This window comes from Microcaecilia unicolor, chromosome 9 (assembly GCF_901765095.1).
Source record: "Microcaecilia unicolor chromosome 9, aMicUni1.1, whole genome shotgun sequence".
NCBI lineage: Eukaryota > Metazoa > Chordata > Amphibia > Gymnophiona > Siphonopidae > Microcaecilia > Microcaecilia unicolor.
The window spans coordinates 20,533,266-20,556,147 of record NC_044039.1 but is presented as its reverse complement, the minus strand read 5'-3'; the positions used below and the strand labels follow the sequence as shown (position 1 = coordinate 20,556,147).

General features: G+C 42.6%; 1 long non-coding RNA gene across 1 annotated transcript; it reads right to left on the bottom strand.

The window, feature by feature from the left end:
- Nucleotides 1-990: 990 nt before the first annotated feature.
- Nucleotides 991-17,516, bottom strand: LOC115477433. The gene is made up of 3 exons (XR_003943328.1): nucleotides 17,507-17,516; nucleotides 4,173-4,178; nucleotides 991-1,088 (listed from the first exon to the last, which is right to left on the bottom strand). It is a non-coding gene; the product is annotated as an uncharacterized LOC115477433 (long non-coding RNA).
- Nucleotides 17,517-22,882: the final 5,366 nt, after the last annotated feature.

Here is a 22,882-nt window from a genome sequence, read left to right as displayed (position 1 = left end):
CCAATGATTGAAAACAAAATTGTGGTCTCAGAGATATTGAAGGAAGCCCTCCACAATAATAATGACATCAAACAAAGGTTCCTTAGAAATATATTTTAAGTATTTTTGTGGACCTTCAGAAAGTGGGTGAATCAAACTTTCCAAGTATAAAACTTTCCAAATGTAAGAGAAAATACTTGCATACAACACTCAAGTTCCTCATTGATCCATATTTTTTTATATAAATAAACTTTATTATGAAACTACTTTCCAGTCTGTATAGGATTTTCAAAATCTCTTATATTTTGAAAACACACTTATCTTAAATTGATGAATATGAGGTGGTGCCCCTCGTAGTTGAAGCTTAAAATAGATTATACTTCTTCCCGACATAGCACTTTGTTTCGCTATCATAGCTGCATCAGAGTAATCTTTGCTCATATCAATTCAGCACACTTCATGTAATACTCCTAGAGAATCATGTGCTACCATTGCCACCTATTTTTAATATATACTTACATCCAATATTAAACTGAATAACACCTGTGTCTCATCCACCTTATATACCCTGTTTCCCCGAAAGTAAGACATCCCCCGAAAATAAGACCTAGTAGAGGTTTTCCTGAATTGGTAGATATAAGGTCTCCCCCGAAAGTAAGACCTAGCAAATTTTTGTTTGAAAGCAGGGCCGCCGAGAGCTGGACAAGGGCGCCCCCCCACCCGAGGTCGCCAGGCCCCCCCCTCCACCCACCCTCCGTCACTGCTGGAACTAACCTTAAACGCCTCCTTTCACCTTCGCAGCAAGCAGCAGCAGGGAAGGCCTGTCCTTCCTTCCATGCCCCGCCCTCGCGGACGTTATGTCAGGTGAGAGCGGGACACGGAAGGAAGGAGTGGCCTGCCCTGCCGCTGCTTGCTGCGAAGGTGAAAGGAGGCGTTTAAGGTTAGTTCCGGGAGCGACGGAGGGTGGGAGGGCGGGCCAACCCCGATCCAATCCCGATGTTTCCCCGAAAAATAAGACAGCCCCTGAAAATAAGACCTAGCGCATTTTGGGGGGCAAAAATTAATATAAGACAGCGTCTTATTTTCGTGGAAACACGGTAGTACAATAACTGCATCCAAATGACATAGTTCAAAATGACAGTTCAAAAGGCCGCCATGATGAATGCATTCTGTGTGATGTGAACAATGTCAATTTAATGCGAGTTCAGAAATACAGCCAAATATACATTGTCCGCTGATGAAGCCTTTGGTAAAATGAAGATCCCCATTGGGAATTAAGTGCTGAGATTTCCTTAAGTGATGAACCGCTGGACATTGCATTTTCAACTATGTCAGTTGGATGCAGTTATGGTACTGTATAAGGTGGATGAGATACAGGTGTTATTCAGTTTAATATTGGATATAAGTATATATATATATATATATAGAGAGAGAGAGGGAGGGGGGGGGGCAATGGTAGCACATGATTCTAGGATTATTACAAGTGTGATTAGTACATGTGCATATTAAAGGAGTTTTTGAGGACCAATGATTACAAAGTGGCCTATATGCTGACTCATTTGAAGTTATTTAAGCATTGAAGTCATTGCACTTGGCCATCTTAGGTTCTTTTCTCCTATTTATATATATATAGATGTTAGTAAGTTTTTATTTTATTCCATATATAAAGTTGGACTATATGCATATAAAAAAGGTATACAGAATGAATACATGGCACCTTCCAGCATTACCAACCTGACTTTAAAATACAGATGTTGGCTAAATTCATCTTTCACTGCTAAGGTCAGAGTGTGTGTGTGTGCAGGCCAGCCAAGGACAACTGTAAATCCCCTCGGTGAATGAGCCAACATAATGGCTGGAAAAACGGAATACAACAACATCTTGTTCACTGGGATAAAGCACTCCTTGGTCAGAGTGCCTCTGTTTCATCATGCATGTGATGTAATGTTTTGATTCCCTGAATCCGTATTGGGAAGTCCCAGACCTGTTGTCCAGATTTTGTGGCACATTCGCACTCCAGGAAAGCACCTTATTTCCTGAAAACACTGGCTTAATGGTTCAAGCATCCTACATCGAGGTGCCAGTGAGACATCATTGCAGTCACTGAAGTCACAACAATCTGAAACAAACAAGGGTGCTGCAAGGAACACATGGGATCTATGTCACCATATCAGCTGGAGCTAGCCCTTTGTTTATAAAAAGGACTGTAAATCAGGACAAAGAGCAGTTTTTGCATTCCATCTGGGCAGCCTCAGCTTTGCACCTGACTGACCATCTGAGGAACACTCTGCCCATCTGCTGGATGTCTGCATCATCTACTCATGTTATATGTTTGCCATGTACTTCTGTGTAGTGTTATAAGAATAGGTGGTGGAATTATAAGCCTGTCTAGGGTAATGTGCATTTACTCTGAATTGTTTTTATGATAAAACCTTTACTGTCTTCATTCTTGCTTTTTCATTTTGTTCTTGCTGCTAATATAAATAAATAAGAACTCTATTTTATAATAATTGGTTGTGGAGTTAGTTATGTTATTATTTGGGTGTTGGGAAGTCTGGTCTAAAGGTAAAAGGAAACACAATTACTTTTCTGACACTATATTGTTTAATGCTAGAATATGGCAGAGTCCTAGTCTTCTGTAATCTATACTGTCACATTCCCAAATAACACCCCCAAAGGTTGTTATCTGTGTACGCCCCACTGTAATTATTCCATTTGTTAACTGCATGTTAGCCCCTGGATTCTATATATGGCACTCAAAATTCCACATGCAAATTAGGGCACACTCCTAATTTGCATACACAAGTTAATTGAGTAACAAGCCAATTAGCGCCATTACGTGGGCGCTAACAATTATTGGCATTAATTGGAAACAATTTGGATTTACGTGCACATCTTGCCTATGTACTATTCTACAAAGATGTGTGCATAAAGTTTTACACATGCAACAGAAAAGTGGGCATGGCCATGGGAGAAGCATGGTTGGTCAGGGCGTTCACTAAAAATGTGCACAGTATTATGGAATTTGGGGGATCTGTATCTGATTTATGTGTGAGGATTAACACCAGGTTACAGTTGGTGTAAATCCTTGTGCCAAAAGTTGGGTGTGGATCCCAGCGCTATATGCTATTTTATAGATGGCACGCAACTCGCCGTTTATAGCATAGCGCTCAGTGCTCATTTTTTTTCAGCACCTAATTTTGGGTACCATTTACTGAATCTGATTCTAAGTGCTTAATGCACTTTAGTGCAGTAGAGTAGCTACTTGGGGCCTGGGCCCCCATAGATTTGGCCCTGGACCCCCCTGCCGACGACCCTCTCAACCCCCCTCCCGCCGCCAACCCTCTCCCACCGTTGCCATGGGCTACCTTTGCCCGCCAGCTGAAGAGGTCCTCCGAAGGCTTCATTCTCTGATGTCGTGCAGGACGTCAGACTCACAGAAACAGAACGAAGCCTTGCAGGTCAGCCAGCAACGCGGCCGCTGGCTGATCTGCAAGGCTTCATTCTGTTTCTGTGAGTCTGACGTCCATTGCTGGCTGATCTGCAAGGCTTTGTTCTGTTTCTGTGAGTCTGACGTCCATTGCTGGCTGATCTGCAAGACTTTGTTCTGTTTCTGTGAGTCTGACGTCCTGCACGTACAACGTGCAGGACATCAGAAATAGAACGAAGCCTTCGGAGGAAGAAGAGGACCTCTTTGGCTGGCGGGGATTGGGGTCCTCCGCCAGCAAAGGTAGGCGACGGCGGGGGAGGGTTGGCGGCGGGAGGGGGGTCGAGAGGGTCGTCGGCAAGGGTTGTCAAAGTTGGTGGCGATGCGGGGGGGGGGGTCGGCAAAGGTGGGGGGAGGTCGGTAATGGTGGGGGGTCGGCGGCGCCGAGGGGGGCTAAAATGTGCACCCTCACCTCGGGCTCTGGACCCCCCTCCCACTGAAGTCTGGCTACACCCCTGCTTTAGTGAAAAGGCCGTTTAATTTCCTGCTTTAAAATATATCTATATAGTTGTGCAAACGCATGAGAAAAGGAAAATGCACCTTTTCTTATATCAATTTACCTAGTCATACAAAGTTGGGAAATATTTTTCTGCATCTGCACCAATGAATGGCTCCTTTGCAATAAAATGCCAACCATTTTCCTGTATGTGAGTCCAACAAATAAATAGATGAAAAAAATAAACATAAATCATCCTGCAAATATTACTTTAATCTGTAGTCTGGAAGCTCAATGAGTGCCCTGAGTGGTCTTCTGTACTACGCCATAATTATATTTCAAAATTCTTTTTTAGAGATCGAAGTGTACCGTAAAGTGTTCAATCATAAGGTGCCGGGTCTGAGCATTGCGGCCTTTATTTTACAGCAGAAACCCAGGAAAGTAAATATTTATTGCAAAAGCTTGCAATAAACTAAAACCTGGATTTAAAAAAATAAAGACATGAGATACAGGCCAATGATAAACAAATAATGGTATGACCTGAAGACAGGAAGTATTGTGTACTTCCATGTAAATGAGGGAACATTGTATGCAAATTAGGTTATATTATAGTGTGTACATTTATTTCACAGATTTCTGTACCACCTTTCATCAAAGGTTATGGGGTGGTTTATCCAAGAGAAGAGCACAGCAAAGGTGACAAAGTAGATGATGCCCAACAAACTTCTACTAGTCTCAGAAAAAGTTCACAGCAAAAGTTTATTATTAAAACCTGGACTCGACATGAATCGTGTTTCGGCCACTCGGGCCTGCCTCAGGAGTCCCTACAATGGTATACAATAAGTCAACATGACTTAACATGAATAATATACAGTAGATCAACATAACAACATCAATAATAATAAAAAAAAAAATATATATATATATATAATATAAAAAAGATGCAAACTAATGAAATAAAAATTATTAATAAAAAACATGGAGATGACCATAAATATGACATTCTAAAGTAAACAGCACTGGGGTGGTTTATAACATTAAAATAAACAGGTGAAAGGCGATTCTATAAATTCGACACCAGCATATATGTGTCCTTTGCACATGTAAGTGTATAGAATACTAGCACTTATGTGACGAACTGTACACTTACTCTGAAAGTGCCAGCCTAAGCACTATTCTACAAGGGCGTATGGAAGTGGCATACCCCTGGATTCTATCTATCGTGCCCAAAATTGCACAATGAAATCAAATGATTAACAAGCCCTTAACTAGCAATAATTAGGCTCTAAAAGCCAATTATTGCAGTTAATTGGCTGTGGCTTGAAGTTGCATGCACATCTGGCAGGGTGCTATTCTATTGGATCTGTGCCCAGCTCTTCTAGTGCATATCTGAAAAGAGGGCGTGACCAGGGGGTATGTCAGGTAAGAAAAGAAAGGGTCCAAAAGTACACAGATGAAGACAACAAAAGAAAGCACTAAAGGGCCTCCAAGGCTGGAACAGTGGTAAAGTCTTTAATAAAAAAGGACCGACATGAGCCGTGTTTCGGTGCAACGTGCGCCTGCCTCGGGGGTCAAAACCAATATCCTTTGAAGTAAACAAGAGTCCCAAATCATCCTGTTATCTTCAGGAGTGCTTGGTACAATCTGCTGCGAAAAGAGTCCATCAAAGGATGATTTGGGACTCTTGTTTACCTCTACGGATATTGGTTTTGACCCCTGAGGCAGGCGCCAGTTGCACCGAAACACGGCCCATGTCGGGTCCTTTTTTATTAAAGACGTTACCATTGTTTCAGCCTTGGAGGCCCTCTTGTGCATGCTTTTGTTGTCAGGAACATTCCAAAAAGTTGCACGTGGAATTTCAGAATTTAGCCTAAGCACGCCTAGCTTGGGCTCTGGCATTTACACCTGGGTTCTGCAGCACCCAAAGTTAGGTGGGGGATCCGCGCCTGGGTGCTAGTCTGTATAATAGATTTACCAGCAAGAAATGCAAGTTGTTCATCATGCACTTTCTTGAACCTCCATTACCCCAACTGCAGAGGTCTTAAATACAAATCTTTACATGCATCTAGCTTCTCTTATACTTGTACACAACTATGGAACAAACTGCCTAACACCATAAAATCAACGCATGGTCTGGCAACCTTCTGAAAAGTACTAAAAACCTACCTGTTCAAAGAGACTTACAAAGAGAATCCTCCATACTGTCTTGATCAATCTACATCAGTACTAGCCAATATTGAACTCTCTTAACTTAGACACTTTAACCCACACTATCATTACTGAACATTATACCTTGTCTTACCCCCACTCACATATTTTGAACTACTTACTTATTACTTCTAATTTACCTGTTATTCTTTGTACCTTATTTACAACAATATTTTGTATTCTGTTAATGGTGTCCGCCTTTGCGACATAATGTAAGCCACATTGAGCCTGCAAATAGGTTGGAAAATGTGGGATACAAATGCAGCAAATAAATAAAATTAATAAATATAAGACACGTGCCTTTTATAGAATAGCGCTTAGCTCTGAATTTTTTCAGTTCCTCATTTTCAGCGCCATTTATTGAATTCGCTCCACAGCGTGTAAATGCAAGGGTTGTATATATGGGCGGGGAATGGGTGGGGCTGCCACTTGCGCATGTAATTTACAGAATGTTGTCAGTTATATACGTCCCTGCATCATTTACATTTCTGCAGTTGTTCAAGTGTAACTACAGGCAGGTAATTGTTAGGTGTGCCACTAACGGGTTATGCTAGAATTCTATAATAAAATTTTGGTGCCCAGATGCCGTTGAAGAATAAGCTCTTACGACATGGCATCAGGGGTGCCTAAATGGTCATTAAGGGAGCAATTCTATAAACTGGTACCGCCATTAGGTGCCCTGAAGGTGGGCGGTATTAACCTATTCTATAACAGATGCCTACTTTCCTTTATAGAATACTAGTAAAAGAGGCCCGTTTCAAACAGAAAGGAAACGGGCGCTAGCAAGTTTACAGGGCCCCCTCCCTCCTCCTGTTCCCCCTCCCCCCTCCTCTTCTCCTCCCTCACCCCCTCCTCCTTCCCTCACCCCCTCCCCATCACCCCATCCTCCTCTCCTCTCCCCTCCCCCACCCCCTCTTCTCCCTCCCCCTCCACCCCCTCTTCTCCCTCCCTCCTCCTCCTCCTCCCCTCCCAACCCCCCTCTTCCTCTGACCCCCCTCCTCCCTTCCCCCTCCCCCTCTCCCCTCTCTCTCGTCTCAGGTACCCCACCCTCTCTCATCTCAGGACCCCCCTCCCCTTCTCTGTCCCAGGACCCCACCCCTCCCACTCTCTCGTCTCAGGACCCCCCTCATCTCAGGACCCCACCCTCTATCCGCGCCCCCCCTCTCCTCCGACTTCCGCCACCCAGCGTCTCCCTCCCTCTGTGTCTGTGGCCTGCGAGTGCAAGGAGGACGTGTGCTGTTTAAAAAGTTTTACCTCCTGCTTGGCCGCCAACACTGAAGTGCAGCAAGTACAGACGCCGCTTCAGACAGGCTGTGGTTTCAGCTGTTCCTCTGGTCCCGCCCTCATTTCCTGTTTGCGGAAACTGAGAGCGACTGCCTGTGGTTGGTCCCTTCTCCTTCTGACGTCGCGTTTCTTTCCCTGGCAACTATACAGAGTTCCCTCGAGGGTAGGACAGTGATCGGGAGTGCGATTACGAACCCTATGAACACTACACGGCTTCACTGCCACACTGCCACGGAATTAGCTTCAGAATGTTGGAGGTGTGAATTATTATTAGACTAGTGTAATTATATATATATATACATATGCATATGCACTGAGGCGTCATAGAGCTATAGAGCTAGTGTAACTGTTTGCACCTAGTTTGGGGATGTATGCATGTAACTTATAGTATTCATGTGCACCCATGCACCACCGAGACACCTTCCATGTGTACACCCATCAGCAATGTCCGCAGTATCAAAGATATGCGTGTAATTACAGAATAGTGCTTAGGCATATTTTTGACATGTATGTGCATATAAGTATATGTATATATATATATATATATTAGTAGTCTAAACATTTCTGCGTGTAACTGGTGTGTACATGTGAGCCCTGTATATGCTAGTAGTCTAACCATTTCTGTATCCAACTGGTATGTACATGTGAGCCCTGTACATGCTAGTAATCTAAACATTTCTGCGTGTAACTGGTATGTACATACGAGGTTAGTATATACTAGTCTAACCATTTCTGCATGTAATTGGTATGTACATGTGAGCCCTGTATATGCTAGTAGTCTAACCATTTCTGTATCCAACTGGTATGTACATGTGAGCCCTGTACATGCTAGTAATCTAAACATTTCTGCGTTTAACTGGTATGTACATATGAGCTCAGTATATACTAGTAGTCTTAACATTTCTGCATGTAATTGGTATGTACATGTGAGCTCAGTAGAGACAGAGAAAGAACCTGCATTGAATATGTAATCCATGTTGGTTGTACCAGTGAAAGGCAGTATACCAAGTCTATGGCCCTTTACCCTATACCCTTTAGCACTTGATTTATAGAATTACCCTGTAATTTTTTACTGGCATATATTTAAAATGTATCAGCAAGACAGGGCTATGCATGCAGCTCCTTCTCTGAATGCCATGGTTTAAAGTGCCTTAAAGCATAACTGTGCTGATTAAGAAATAAAATTACCAAGAAAAAAAATAGAGATTTTAGAAAGAATACAGAGATTAGGCTGCACGGTACATTTGTCCAGTAATGTATTTCAAACCACTTTTATCCAGTTTCATGCGTTCCAAAATGTTAGGGTTTAAAGACAGAGCAGTTTGTAGTTTTAAACTGGCATAAAACTGTTGATTTAATTCAACCATCATTAAAAACAAAATACATTTCAGAGCCAAATTAAATCAATTTGCATGTAAAATATACTGCATAATGATTTCTTTTGCTGACAGTTCTCAGACTGCAGTTGTGGGGAAATATGAACTGGATACCACGGCCATATGTAGCAGCAAGAACTCGATTATATAATCATTGTTTTTACATAATGACAAAAAACACTGACGGGGCTCATTTAACATCTCTGTCTCTAATGCTGTACTCCCACTCAAAAGCAGATAAAGCCAATTTAGCCAAGGGTAAAAATGGCCACAAACACTGAAGACAGAACGATGCCTAGCTTTAAGCAGGAACACAGAGTGTGGGACTATCAGGAGTCCACCAGACAGAAGGTAAGTAGGCAGTACGTTAGCAGAGAAAGCCAAGGGCTGTAGGAGGGAGAGGAATTGCAGTCCAGGTTGGCCTAGATCACATAGAGAATAGAACTAGCAAACAGTAAGCACGTTCCCTTTGGAATGTGTCGATCCTGAGGGACAGAGGGCAGGGATACCAATGAAAAGAAGTGAGACGGGATAGTATTCATGTTAAGAATCAATTTATGATGTTCTAATGTTTATAAATCTGTCACCTTAGAGCAAACCGTTGTGTCTGAGTAGTCTGTTCCAATATGACATCTGTTCCTACTCACATTAAAGTGAGTTGATCAGAAGCAGCAGCATCTTTTAAAGTGAAAGTTTATATTTTTTATTAAAAGAAAAGGGTTTTGGAGGGGTTTTTTAATGGGAAGGTCTCTGAGTAATGCTAGCCACTTTTGGTGAAGAAAAGGAAGGAAAAAAGGCATTTCAGAGATGGCTTTTAAAGGTTATGGGGAAAAATATAGATCCTTTAGAAAATGAGGGATCCTTTTATTAAGGTGCGCCGAAAGTAGCCTGCGCTGGTGTAGACACATGTATTGGGTATGGGCAGGTCCATTTTTCAGGGCACCTGCAAAAATGGACGCATGGCAAAATTAAAATTGGCACGCATCCATTTTGGACCTGAGACCTTACCGCTACCCATTCACTTAGCAGTAAGGTCTCATGCGTTAACCAGGCAGTACTCGTCAGCGAGTGTACAATACCGATTACTGCCTGGTGGGCATGCGTAAAAAAATGAAATTACCACCTAGGCCACGTGGTAGCCGGGTGGTAGTTCTGAATTGGGCGCTGGTAGGTGCCTACAAGGTTTAGTGAAAGGGTCCCTGAGGCAGGGCAGCTAGGTCAGACAAGAAAACTTGTACATAAGTACATAAGTACATAAGTAGTGCCATACTGGGAAAGACCAAAGGTCCATCTAGCCCAGCATCCTGTCACCGACAGTGGCCAATCCAGGTCAAGGGCACCTGGCACGCTCCCCAAACGTAAAAACATTCCAGACAAGTTATACCTAAAAATGCGGAATTTTTCCAAGTCCATTTAATAGCGGTCTATGGACTTGTCCTTTAGGAATCTATCTAACCCCTTTTAAACTCCGTCAAGCTAACCGCCCTACCACGTTCTCCGGCAACGAATTCCAGAGTCTAATTACACGTTGGGTGAAGAAAAATTTTCTCCGATTCGTTTTAAATTTACCACACTGTAGCTTCAACTCATGCCCTCTAGTCCTAGTATTTTTGGATAGCGTGAACAGTCGCTTCACATCCACCCGATCCATTCCACTCATTATTTTATACACTTCTATCATATCTCCCCTCAGCCGTCTCTTCTCCAAGCTAAAAAGCCCTAGCCTTCTCAGCCTCTCTTCATAGGAAAGTCGTCCCATCCCCACTATCATTTTCGTCGCCCTTCGCTGTACCTTTTCCAATTCTACTATATCTTTTTTGAGATACGGAGACCAGTACTGAACACAATACTCCAGGTGCGGTCGCACCATGGAGCGATACAACTCAAAGTATAAGAGTAAACATGATGTAAAATACCATGAAAGAAAAACAACAGCTAATGGCATGGAAGTGTGCCTCGGTGTGTGTGCGTTACAATTTAATTCTTTACTCTTAATGCAGTCTTTTATACTTCAGCATGCAGCAATACTTGAAAATACAAAATTGTTTATTTAACTAGAGCTCGTGCTTTTCTTAATCATGTGTGCAGCATGTTGGGGAGAGCTGAGAACCAGGAAGTCAAGTATTTGAAATCTGTACAACTAGTCCCTACTTTCAGTGGTGATCCTTGGTCGGCTGCCACCCAGGGCAGATCGCCGCTGCGCCCCCCCCCCCCCGGGTGCATTCTTACCTGCTGGGAGCAGCTGCGTGGTTGTTGGTTCCGCTGGTTCCCTGCTCCCTCTGCCCCGGAACAGGAAGTAACCTGTTCTGGGGCAGAGGGAGCAGGGAACTAGTGGAGCTGACAGCCACGTGGCTGCTTTCTGCACCTCTCCAGCGGCATGCACCCGGGGCGGACCACCGCCCCGCCCTCGGTACGCCACTGCCTACTTTCCACCACCAGCCCTGGAAATGTTGCAGACCTATGGCTTATCCCTCCCTCCACTCCTGGCAGTTACCACGAATGTATATGTATTTCCAGGGTTGCCAGGTGGAAAATTTTTTTCCCACCCAATCCAGCCTAAAAACAGCCCAAAACCCGCCCAAACTCAAACCCCGCCCCTGACACCCCCACCCCCGCGTCATCACCCCCGCCCCCGCCGTCATCAACCCCGCCCACGCCGCCACTGGCCCCGCCTCCCCTGTCATCGGCCCCGCCCAGAACGTCACTAACCCCGCCCAAAACGTCACTAACCCCGCCCCCCGCGGCCGAAAAAAACGCCTGAAAACCGCCGAAAAGAAAAAAAAAGAAGCCCAAAAAACCGCGACCTGCCGCGGGCAAAAGTTTCCTGCGGCGGGTCGCGGAAAACCGCCCAACTGGGCGGTAAAACCGCCCACCTGGCAACACTGTGTATTTCTCTTGCATCATTGTTAACAGTGAAGTGGAGGAGTGGCCTAATGGTTAGTGCAGCGGGCTTTGATCCTGGCAACCTGGGTTTAATTCCCACTGTAGCTCCTTGAGATCTTGGGCAAGTCACTTAACCCTCCATTGCCCCAGGTACAAAAACTTAGATTGTGAGCCCTCTAGGGACAGCGAAAGTATCTGCATATAATGTGTACAGCGCTGTGTACATCTAGTAGCACTATAGGGGCCCTGTTTACTAAGCCATGTTATAGGCATTTTAACTCTTTATGTGCCTACAGTATCCCCTATAGGCACCTACACGGTTAGCGTGCACACTAATTGTAGGCGTGTTGAAACTGCTAACGCACCTTAATAAACAGGGCCCTAGAAATGATTAGAAGTAAGTAAGAAATGATATATAGGATTTTTTTTTCTTTATTCATCTGTGAATTGCAGTGTTCTGTGTGTCACACATGAAAATTGAGTGTCAGTATTCCCACATTGGGAACAGCTGTATTATGTTGTAACTCCAAAATTCACAGCAGATCTCTCAAACTCCTCTGGCGTATCTTGCATTTTAGCTGCTGCCCACTCCATCTCCCTAATTTGCCTACAGTATTATTAACAATGTTCTTTATATCTGCAAAAAAATATATATATATATATACAGAAAAAGGTTGAGAGCCACTGAAATTGGGGCAATTCTACAAAATGGTGCCTAGAAGTAAATGCCATCACATTGACAGCTAGGCAGCAATGAGGGGCATTTTTGATATGATGTCTAAATCTGATTTTGAAAAAAAAAATAAAAAAATATCTAAGGAAAATGTGGGGTAGAAATGAACCAAATAAATAAATAAATATACTCAGACAATGGTTCTTAAAGTAAGTACTTTTAAAGAGGAAAGGCCTTGAGAAACCCTGTGACTATTAAAAAGTCTATAGGGAGTTGGACTTCCTCATCATCAGCCAAAAACCTCTAGATTTAAATTGGCTAAACAAGAATTCAACACTTAGCTCAATGAATAGCCGGTCTCTGTGTCTATGCTCTCTCTGCATTCCTTTGATGACTCAAATCTGATTTTGGACATTTTGCTGAAAGAGTCCAAAAATCAAGTGGCAAACATGGCGATTTTCTAACCAGAAACATGTCTCTCTTTTTGCTTCAAAAATGACCATTTACTAAACATTTTGTGCTCAGTGCATTTTTCTTTTGACCATTTCCCCCCCCCCCCAAAAAAAAAAAAGATCTCCAAGGGAAAAACGCAAGAAAAAGAGAGAGATCAAGAGTACACCAACCAAAACGAAGCAAAAAAAAAAAAAAGCACACAGTCCATCAAAACTGGGAATATGAAAAGTTCTTTATTCAAAGAAGACCCAACATGGGCTGTGTTTCTGGTAAAACCTTTCTGCATCAGGGATCAGTAGAATGTCCAGATCTCCTTAGTGATTATTGTGGATAAATCTTTAAAGACTTAAACAGAAAAGTGTCTCTTCGGGTAGAGGTCGGCACGTATGCTGGCAGCAATAACAGCTAACCTTAGCTGTGCTGATTGCATGAGAAACATCGTCGCTTAGAAAAAAACGCCAAACCAAAATGCAAAAAAAAAAAAAAAACCACCAAGCCATTGGGATGTATGGGGGGGGGGCAGCATTTTTAGTAGACAAGCACCATAGATATCCCAGCAGAGTAGTGGGGGCACTTCAGTGGAATTTGTTGGATTATTTGTAGTAAATAATTAGCAGATTTTATACACACAGCTTCAGCTTTAGAAATGTTAATTTCTTTTCTTCATCTCTCTCACATACACCCCAGAATAATTCACTGCTGAGTCACTTTAAAGTTGAAGTAACAAAACATCTGTTTACTCACAGTTTGTAGTTAGATTATATTCAGACAGGCTTATATATACATAATACTATACATTTGGATTATCAGCTCTTTCCATGTGCTTAGATGGTAATGGATGCTCACACCATAGATCCTCAGCTTAGGAGAGACCATGAGCTCCATGTGCTATGCCTAACCCCCACAGGAAGTTGCATGGGTGTGACCTCTCTAGGAAATTCACATCAGAGGTCACAGAGTAATCACAGAGAAAAATTGGTGACAGACAATGCATGTAAAATACAATACATTATTCCAACAAACCCCTTCTCATGCATAACTGTCATGCAATTATTAATTCATACAAAGTCCAAGCTTTATTCGCAGATTCACAAAATGTTCTCTGGGTAACGGTTTGGTCATGATGTCAGCTGTCATCTCACTGGTGTGACAATAGTCTAGACTGATGACCCCTTCTTTCGCCAGCTCTCGCACGTTGTGATATTTCATTGCGATGTGCTTGGTGCGTGACTGAACCTTGTCATTCTGTGACAGTCTGATGCAGCTCTGATTATCTTCCATTATCTGGATTGGTCTCTGTTCATCTATTCCAAAATCCAGCAAAAGTTTTTCAATCCACATCAGTTCTCTGCATGCTTCTGATACAGCCACATATTCAGCTTCTGTAGAAGATAGACTCACAATACTTTGTTTATGACTGGCCCAAGAAATTTGTACATTTCCATACATAAACACATATCCACTTGTGGATTTATAATCAGAATGATCCCCTGCCCAATCTGAATCACAGTAACATATTAGTTTTGGATTACTATTGGCTGAAATCTTTAATTTACAATCAATGGTACCTTTTAAATACCTTACCATCCTTTTAACTGCAGTCCAATCTGATTTGGTAGGTGAGCTGACCCTTCTGCTCAAAATTCCTACTGCATTTGCTATATCAGCCCTGTATGTGGTAGTCAGATATAAAAGCTTACCTATGGCTGATCTATATTGGATGTTATCTGGTAAAGGTTCTCTTACTGTTTCATCCTTCAGAAAATCAGTGATCATGGGAGTGCTTACAACTTGGGCATCTTGCATACCTAAACTTTCAATAAGCTCATTTATTTTCTGCTTCTGGCTTAGAAGATAAGAACCATCATTTTGTTTCTCAATTTCTATACCAAGATAGTATGACACATTACCAAGTTCTTTTATCTCAACATTCAGGTTTAAATATTTTACAATGTCCTTGTACTCTTGCTCACTTTTGCTTGCAATGAGCAGATCATCAACAAAAGCTAAAATGTATGCATATTGTCCATTTCTGCACCTAGTGTACAAGCATTTATCTGCTTCACCTTGCTTAAATCCTAAATTTGTCAATATTTCATGCAATTTGTCATTCCAACATTTTGCACTTTGCTTTAATCCATAAAGACCTTTGTTTAATTTACACACTAGCTGTCTTTGTTTTGTATTTATGAAACCTGTTGGCTGTTCCATGTACAAGTCTTCAGTTATATCTCCATGAAGAAATGCTGTTTTCACATCAATGTGGTTGACTTGCATGCCTTTTGAGACTGCAATGCTCAGAAGTGTTCTAATTGTCGTGTGTTTCACTACAGGTGCAAACACTTCATCAAAATCTTCTCCATATTTTTGAAGATATCCCTTTGCGACTAATCTGGCTTTATACCTTTCCACTTTTCCTTGTGCATTCCTTTTTAACTTGAATACCCATTTGCATCCTATAGCTTTCTTGCCAGGAGGTAATTTTGTAAGAATCCAAGTATTATTTTTATGCAATGCATCAATTTCTTCTTGTGCAGCTTTACGCCATTCAGCAGCTTCTTCTGCTGGCATTTTCTCAATCTCATCCCATGTTAAGGGCTCTTGAGCTTCTGCTGACTTTGTTAGGTAAGACAGTCTTGGGGGTGGAACACCTTTGTTTTCCCTGGATGAGCGTCTGACAACAGGTTGGTCCGACCTTTCCGCATCCTCTAAATCTGAGAGTCCTTCTCCAATTGATTCCCCTTCTCCAACTGTACTGTCTTCTGCAATGATCCTTTCTGTGTCTGCTTCCTCTGCCTGTTCCTCGTTAGATACAGATGAGTTGCTTTCAGACATCTGCCTTGGTATGGCATTTATATACACTGGCATGTCTATTATGGTTCTAGTTTCATATTCTGGATGATAAGGCTCATCTGGGATAATCCAGCCTTTATCAACCCTTTTGTTTTCATCAAAATATGTAACATGTCTTATGCCAACAATGCCAGTTTTCAGATTCAAAATTCTATATCCTTTGTGTCCTGGAGCATAGCCAACTAAAATGCCCCTTTCTGTTGTGGAATCCAGCTTATGCCTTCTTTGCTTTGGTACATGAGCATATGCTGTACTTCCAAATGTTCTTATGTGTGACAGGTTTGGCTTCCTACCATGCCATGTCTCATGTGGTGTGCGCTCAGCGCCTTTAGTTGGCATTCTGTTTTGTAGGTACACTGCTGTGAGAATGGCTTCCCCCCATAGTCTTTTAGGGAGATTGCTATCTGACAGCATACATCTGGTCATTTCCACAAGTGACCTAAATTTTCTCTCTGCAACAGAATTTTGCTCTGGTGTATAAGCTACTGTTGTGATATGCTGAATGCCTTCTTGTTCTAGAAATGTGCGCATGCTTTGTGAAGTGAACTCACCACCATTGTCGGTCTGAAGAACCTTTGGTTTTCTTTCAAATTTATTGCTCACCATGGCTACGTATTTCTTCAGCATGTCTGTGACTTGACTTTTTTCTTTCAGCAAATAGGCCACAAAATATCTAGAGAAATCATCCAAGAATATTAGCACAAATCTGTTATTTCCCAATGATGGGATATTAAACGGTCCACATAAGTCACTGTGTATTAAGTCCAGTACTTTATTACTCCTATTTCCTGTGTATGCAGGAAATGAGGGTCTCACACCTTTTTGAGTAACACAGTCTATGCATTTCTCCATTTTACCAGTATCTGCACTTATCTGAATGCCTGTGGCAAGTTGCTTACTGTAAAGATCCTGGATCACCTTAAAATCACGATGTCCCAGGCGGCGGTGCCAGATTTCCAGACTACATTTACCATCATTCTTCCTTACTTGCGCCAGATGTGAGGCTTCACCTGAAATGCTCAGTTTATAAACATCATTATGCATAAAAGCTTCAGCATACACTTCATCATTTTTAGAGATTGTGCACTTATTGTTTTCAAAATGAATCGCAAATCCCTTCTTATCTAATGTAGATACACTAAGCATATTGCAAACTGCTTGGGGAATATACAAGACATCACTTACAGAAATTTCTTTAACTTCATTAGACACTTTGCATTTTAAGAATCCAATGCCTTTTGCTTGGATCTGAGTAGTCCCTGCGTTTGCAGTTTGAAGAATGCCTTCTTCTGGACACATTTCCTGAAAGAAATCCTTACAATTGGTTAAATGGCATGTGCTCCCCGAATCCAAAATCCAAGTACTTTCATTTGAATTATTATTTACCATAGTCAAAGATTTTTCTGCCATTAGAAAGCTCTTATGTTTATCATTGTCTTTCATACATTTTCTGCTTGGAAAATTCTTTAGTTCCATTGGCTTAGGTGAGCTAGAGGGGGTGTTTTGTGCTTCCTTACACCATTTAGATACATGTCCCTCCTTTCCACATGAATAGCAAATCAGCTTGCCCTTGGGTGGAGTTTTCCCATAGCTCCGCCTTCCTCTGTTCTTTGCCAAGAAATTTGTTTCATTTCTCTCTGACTTGCTTTGAGAACATATCTCCTCAGAATCATTAATTATGCATTCCTGCCTCAGTTTTGATGCTGCCTGTTCAAAAGATTGCCCTTCAATGGCTTCATTTACAGACCTAAAAACATCAAACTTCTTTGATAGTGAGGTAAAAAGAAATGCTCTTTTCAATGCATCACACATGGGAATTCCAGAAAGTTCTAACTTTTGAAATGAAGACATAAGATGCATAATGTGATCATTACATTTACTTTTATCCCTTAATTTGGTTTCATTCAACTCTGCTAACCAAATTGGTTGCTGTTTTGCATATGTAGTTGCATACATAGTTCTCAGTTTATATAAAATTTCGTTTGCTGTATCTTTTGCCTCCACTAATATGGCTTGTTTCTCTGAAAGAGCTTCCAAAAACATGCACTTCACATAATAGTTTGCATTGTCCCATTCAGCCATATTTTCAGCTGTTCTGTTTTGGTCTAAACATATACTTAATTTCTTTGCTTGAAGGAGACATCTGAATCTTAGTTCCCACTGCTGATAATTAAATTCAGTTAATTTAGGCACCTTGAGAGAGTAGAAAAATGGTGAATTTCCTCCCTCAGCCATTTCTTAGCCTTCTGTCTGCTGTTTAGTGTGTGGGGGGAGAGAGAGACAGACTGAATCTTTCTTTTAAAACTTTAGAGAAAAAAATTTGGCTTTTTCACTGCCTGGTAATATTTCTCCCTTTTTCAATTCCTGGGCTGGGCCCATAACCCTTTTGTTGGATTATTTGTAGTAAATAATTAGCAGATTTTATACACACAGCTTCAGCTTTAGAAATGTTAATTTCTTTTCTTCATCTCTCTCACATACACCCCAGAATAATTCACTGCTGAGTCACTTTAAAGTTGAAGTAACAAAACATCTGTTTACTCACAGTTTGTAGTTAGATTATATTCAGACAGGCTTATATATACATAATACTATACATTTGGATTATCAGCTCTTTCCATGTGCTTAGATGGTAATGGATGCTCACACCATAGATCCTCAGCTTAGGAGAGACCATGAGCTCCATGTGCTATGCCTAACCCCCACAGGAAGTTGCATGGGTGTGACCTCTCTAGGAAATTCACATCAGAGGTCACAGAGTAATCACAGAGAAAAATTGGTGACAGACAATGCATGTAAAATACAATACATTATTCCAACAGAATTCACACAAAAGGTCCCGGGTACACATCTCATCGTTATAGAGCCGGTCTTAGCAAGTGCGGGGCCCTATGCAGACCAATTTGGTGGGGCCCCATCCTAGCCCCACCCCCGCCCCAGCTCCACCCCATTGATTATTGAATTTTTAGAACATTTTTTATTTATGAAATTTCAAATAAAGACAAATGAAGCTAAATTTGTACAGAAAAACTGATTGAAATAATAAGCACAATGCTATCATGAAAACCCCCCTCACCAGAAATTATTCAGTTCAAGTCCACTACAATTAGTAGTTCCAATTCTCATAACCCCGGGGGGGTCAGAGGTGCGGACACACAATCTCTCCATTGCAAAACACTATACACAAACTTGTGCAAAAACACACTCATAACCTTACCAAACCATAACAGCACTAAATCCAAGGACAGGACAAGCTACAACCTTATGCGTGGAAAGGCAGAACTGTAATTACACCAGGCTCTAAAATACCAATATACTACCTCGTGAAAAAAAGCAAAACAAAAAGGGCTGCAAATACTACATACTAGCAGGATACTGCACCTTGATCACACATGAAAAACACATGACACAACAGATATGAAGGCAAAATACTGAACTGGAAAGTTACCTCAAGAAGTCAGACTCAGCATGCAGCAATACTAGAAAAATTGAAACTTACATGCAAAATACCACAGATGCACATTTCCAAAATCTGACATATTCCAATTAATAAATTCTGAATAAAATACTTTTTTCTACCTTTGTTGTCTGATCATTTAGTTTTTCTATTCGCTTTGGTCCCGGTGTCTTCTGTTTTATGCAGTGTCTTCTTTCCATTTGATATTTTTTCTCTCACCATGTCCACCATTCTCCTGTGTCCTTATGTGTTCTGTCTACCATCTGTAAATCCTCTCTCCCTGGGCCTTGACCTCCCATCCATGTCCATCTTTGTTCCTCTCTTCCCTTCCCTCCTCCATCTGTCCATATCCAGCAATTCTCCTCCCTCCCCTCCATATCCAGCAATTAATCCTCTCTCCCTGGGCCCTGCCCAGTCCCATCCATATCCATCCATGCCCATCTGGCCCCGACCCCCTCCATTCATCCCTATCCAGCAATGCCCCTCTCTCCCTGAGTCCTACCCTCCCATCCATCCATGCTCATCTGTCCCCTGCCCCCTCCATTCATCCCTATCCAGCAATTTCCCTCTCTCCCTGAGCCCTGCTCAGTCCCATCCATATCCATCCATGCCCATCTGTCCCCTGCCCCCTCCATTCATCCCTATCCAGCAATTCCTCTCTCTCCCTTCCATGAACCCTGCCCTCCCATCCATGCTCCTCTCTCCCCTGCCCTCCCGCTCCCATGTCCCAACTGCCCGCCCGCCCTCTTCTCCCCCCTAGACCCTTTCCTTTTTTTTTTTTTTTAATTTACCTCCGTCCGGCAGCACAGCGTCAGTGAAGGAGGTGGCGCTACCGAGTCCCGACATCTCTAGCCTTCCGTTCACTCAGGGGCCCGCCTTCTTCTGATGTCATTTCCTTGACTTCAGAAGAAGGCGGAACACTGAGCGAAGGGAAGGGGGAAGGCTAGAGACGTCGGGACTCGGTAGCGCCGCCTCCTTCACTGACGCTGCGCTGCCGGACAGAGGTAAATTTAAAAGGAAGGTAAATTTAAATAGCGCCGGGAATCGGGAGCGGAGGAGGCTGACTGAGGCGCGCCGCGTGGGGCCTCCTTAAGCGCGGGGCCCTATGCGGCCACCTCGGTCGCCTCCCGTTAAGACCAACCCTGCATCGTTACCCACTTATATTGTACTGTATGAGGAGCTCTCCAAAACCCACCAAAAACCTATTCTACCCAACTGCATTCCACTACAGTAGCCCTTATACAGTACCTGCAGCCCAGACACAGCCCGGCATTGAATATGCAGTTTCTACAAACAATACTACTTCTGAGTCATTTACAGTCAACTGCGGTGTTCCCCAAGGATCAATACTATCCCCAATACTTTTTAATATTTTTCTTTCACCTCTTTTAACACTAGCCCAGAGTCTGGATCAGCATATGTTTGTATCTGCAGACGATATCCAAATCCTATATCCCTTTTGCACCACACAAAAACAAGAAATTATTAATGTTAATCAGAAACTTAAGCTTATTTCTTCTTGGTTGCAATCACGCAAGCTCATTCTAAACTCACATAAGTCTAAGCTACTTCTGTTTTCCAACCAGCCAGATGTATGCCTTCCCTCTCCTACTTTTTTGGATGGAACTCCAATTCCACAGGTACAGATCACCACTATATATTAGGAGTAACACTGGATTCACAGCTCACTTTCCAATCTCAGATATCACAAGTAACACAGCGATGTTTCTATAAACTTTGTTTAATAAGATTGATTTGTTCATTGATCTATTCCACAGCTCTTACTATGTTAATACATTTTCTAATAATCAGTCAACTAGATTACTGCAATTCTTTGTACATGGGCATAAGGGTAAAGGAGCGTCAAAGATTACAACTTATCCAAAATACAGCCATAAAACTTATTAACGGACTTAAAAGGTTTGATCATTTTACACCCCATCTTAAAACATCCCACTGGTTGCCCATAACTCACCGGATTACATATAAATTACAGACACTAGTATTTAAAATCTGCATTTCTGACGAACCCCTTTATCTTGCATGATATCTAGTCCCATATATTTCATCTACAGTTCTTAGATCTGCACAGCTACTTCAAATTTAATGTGCCAACTTACAAAGAGATTAATCACGAACATACAGTATTAGGGAAGCGATTTTTTTCATTACAAGCCTTGAAACTCTTTATGACAATCCTGATTTCTTGACCAGTTTAAAACTGATCTAAAAATATTTTTTCTTTCAAGATGCTTACTCAGCTACCTCATAATTCCATAATTTCTAAACCCTAAATTTTGAAGCTCAGCGAGGCTGTTGAGGAACTGGATGATGGGCTAGGATATATTTTGTTTATACCTTATCCCTTCCTTTACTATTATTAAATGGGATTCTTTCCCCGCCCCCATTGTGGATAGTATGTTGTGTCTTAAACTAACCCTCTTTAAATTCTAAACTTTAAATTTTTAGATTGTACCCCGCCTAGATGGTACTTCCTATGGGCGGGAATAACAACAGCAGCGGTTAGCAAAACGCCCACTGCCGCCGGCTGAATATTTACCCTTTATTTTTTAGGTCAGTGATTCCCAAACTGGGTTCCTGGGAGCCCTAGAGGGGCATAATCGAACGGGGACGACCATCTCTAAGGGCGCCCATATCTAAGGACGTCCCGACGAAGGGGCGGGGAAACCTGTATTATCGAAACAAGATGGGCATCCGTCTTTTGTTTTGATAATACGGTCGGGGACGCCCAAATCTCAGCATTTAGGTCAACCTTGGAGATGGTTGACCTAAATGTTGAGATGGTTGACCCAAGAGATGGTCGTCCCCGGTTTTCGGCGATAATGGAAACCAAGGACTCCCATCTCGAAAACGACCAAATCCAAGGCATTTGGTCATGGGAGCAGCCAGCATTTGTAGTGGTCCCCCTCACATGCCAGGACACCAACCGGCACCCTAGGGGGCCCTGCAGAAATTGCTCCCAGGTGCATAGCTACCTTACCTTCGGTGCTGAGCCACCCAACCCCCCCCCCCCCCAAAAACCCACTCCCCACAACTATACACCACTACCATAGCCCGAAGGGGGGCACCTACATGTGGGTACAGTGGGTTTTGGGTGGGTTTTGAAGAGCTCACATTTACCAGTACAAGTGTAATAAGTAGGGGGGATGGGCCTGGGTCCACCTGCCTGAAGTGCACTGCACCCACTAAAACTGCTCCATGGACCTGCATACTGCTGTCATGGAGCTGGGTATGACATTTGAGGCTGGCATAAAGGCTGTAAAAAATTTTTTTTTGTTTTTGTTTAGGGTGGGAGGGGGTTGGTGACCACTGGGGGGTAAGAGAGGTCATCCCCGATTCCCTCTGGTGGTCATCTGGTCAGTTTGGGCACCTTTTTGAGGCTTGTTCGTGAAAAAAACCGGACCAAGTAAAGTCGACCAAATGCTCGTCAGGGACGCCCCTTTTTTTTTCCATTATCGGCCGAGGACGCCCATCTTTTAAGCACGCCCCTGTCCCGCCTTCGCTACGCCTCCGATACGCCCCCGTGAACTTTGGTCGTCCCCGCAACAGACTGCAGTTGATGGCGCCCAAAATTGGCTTTCGATTATGCCGATTTGGGCGACCCTGAGAGAAGGACGCCCATCTTTCGATTTGTGTCGGAAGATGGGCACCCTTCTCTTTCGAAAATGCCCCTGCTAGTGTTCCTCAACCTCTCTTCAGGGGTTCCTCAAGAAATTAAATTATGGAATCTGTTTGTATGAACATATATATGTTTATATAAATTGAGGGCTCC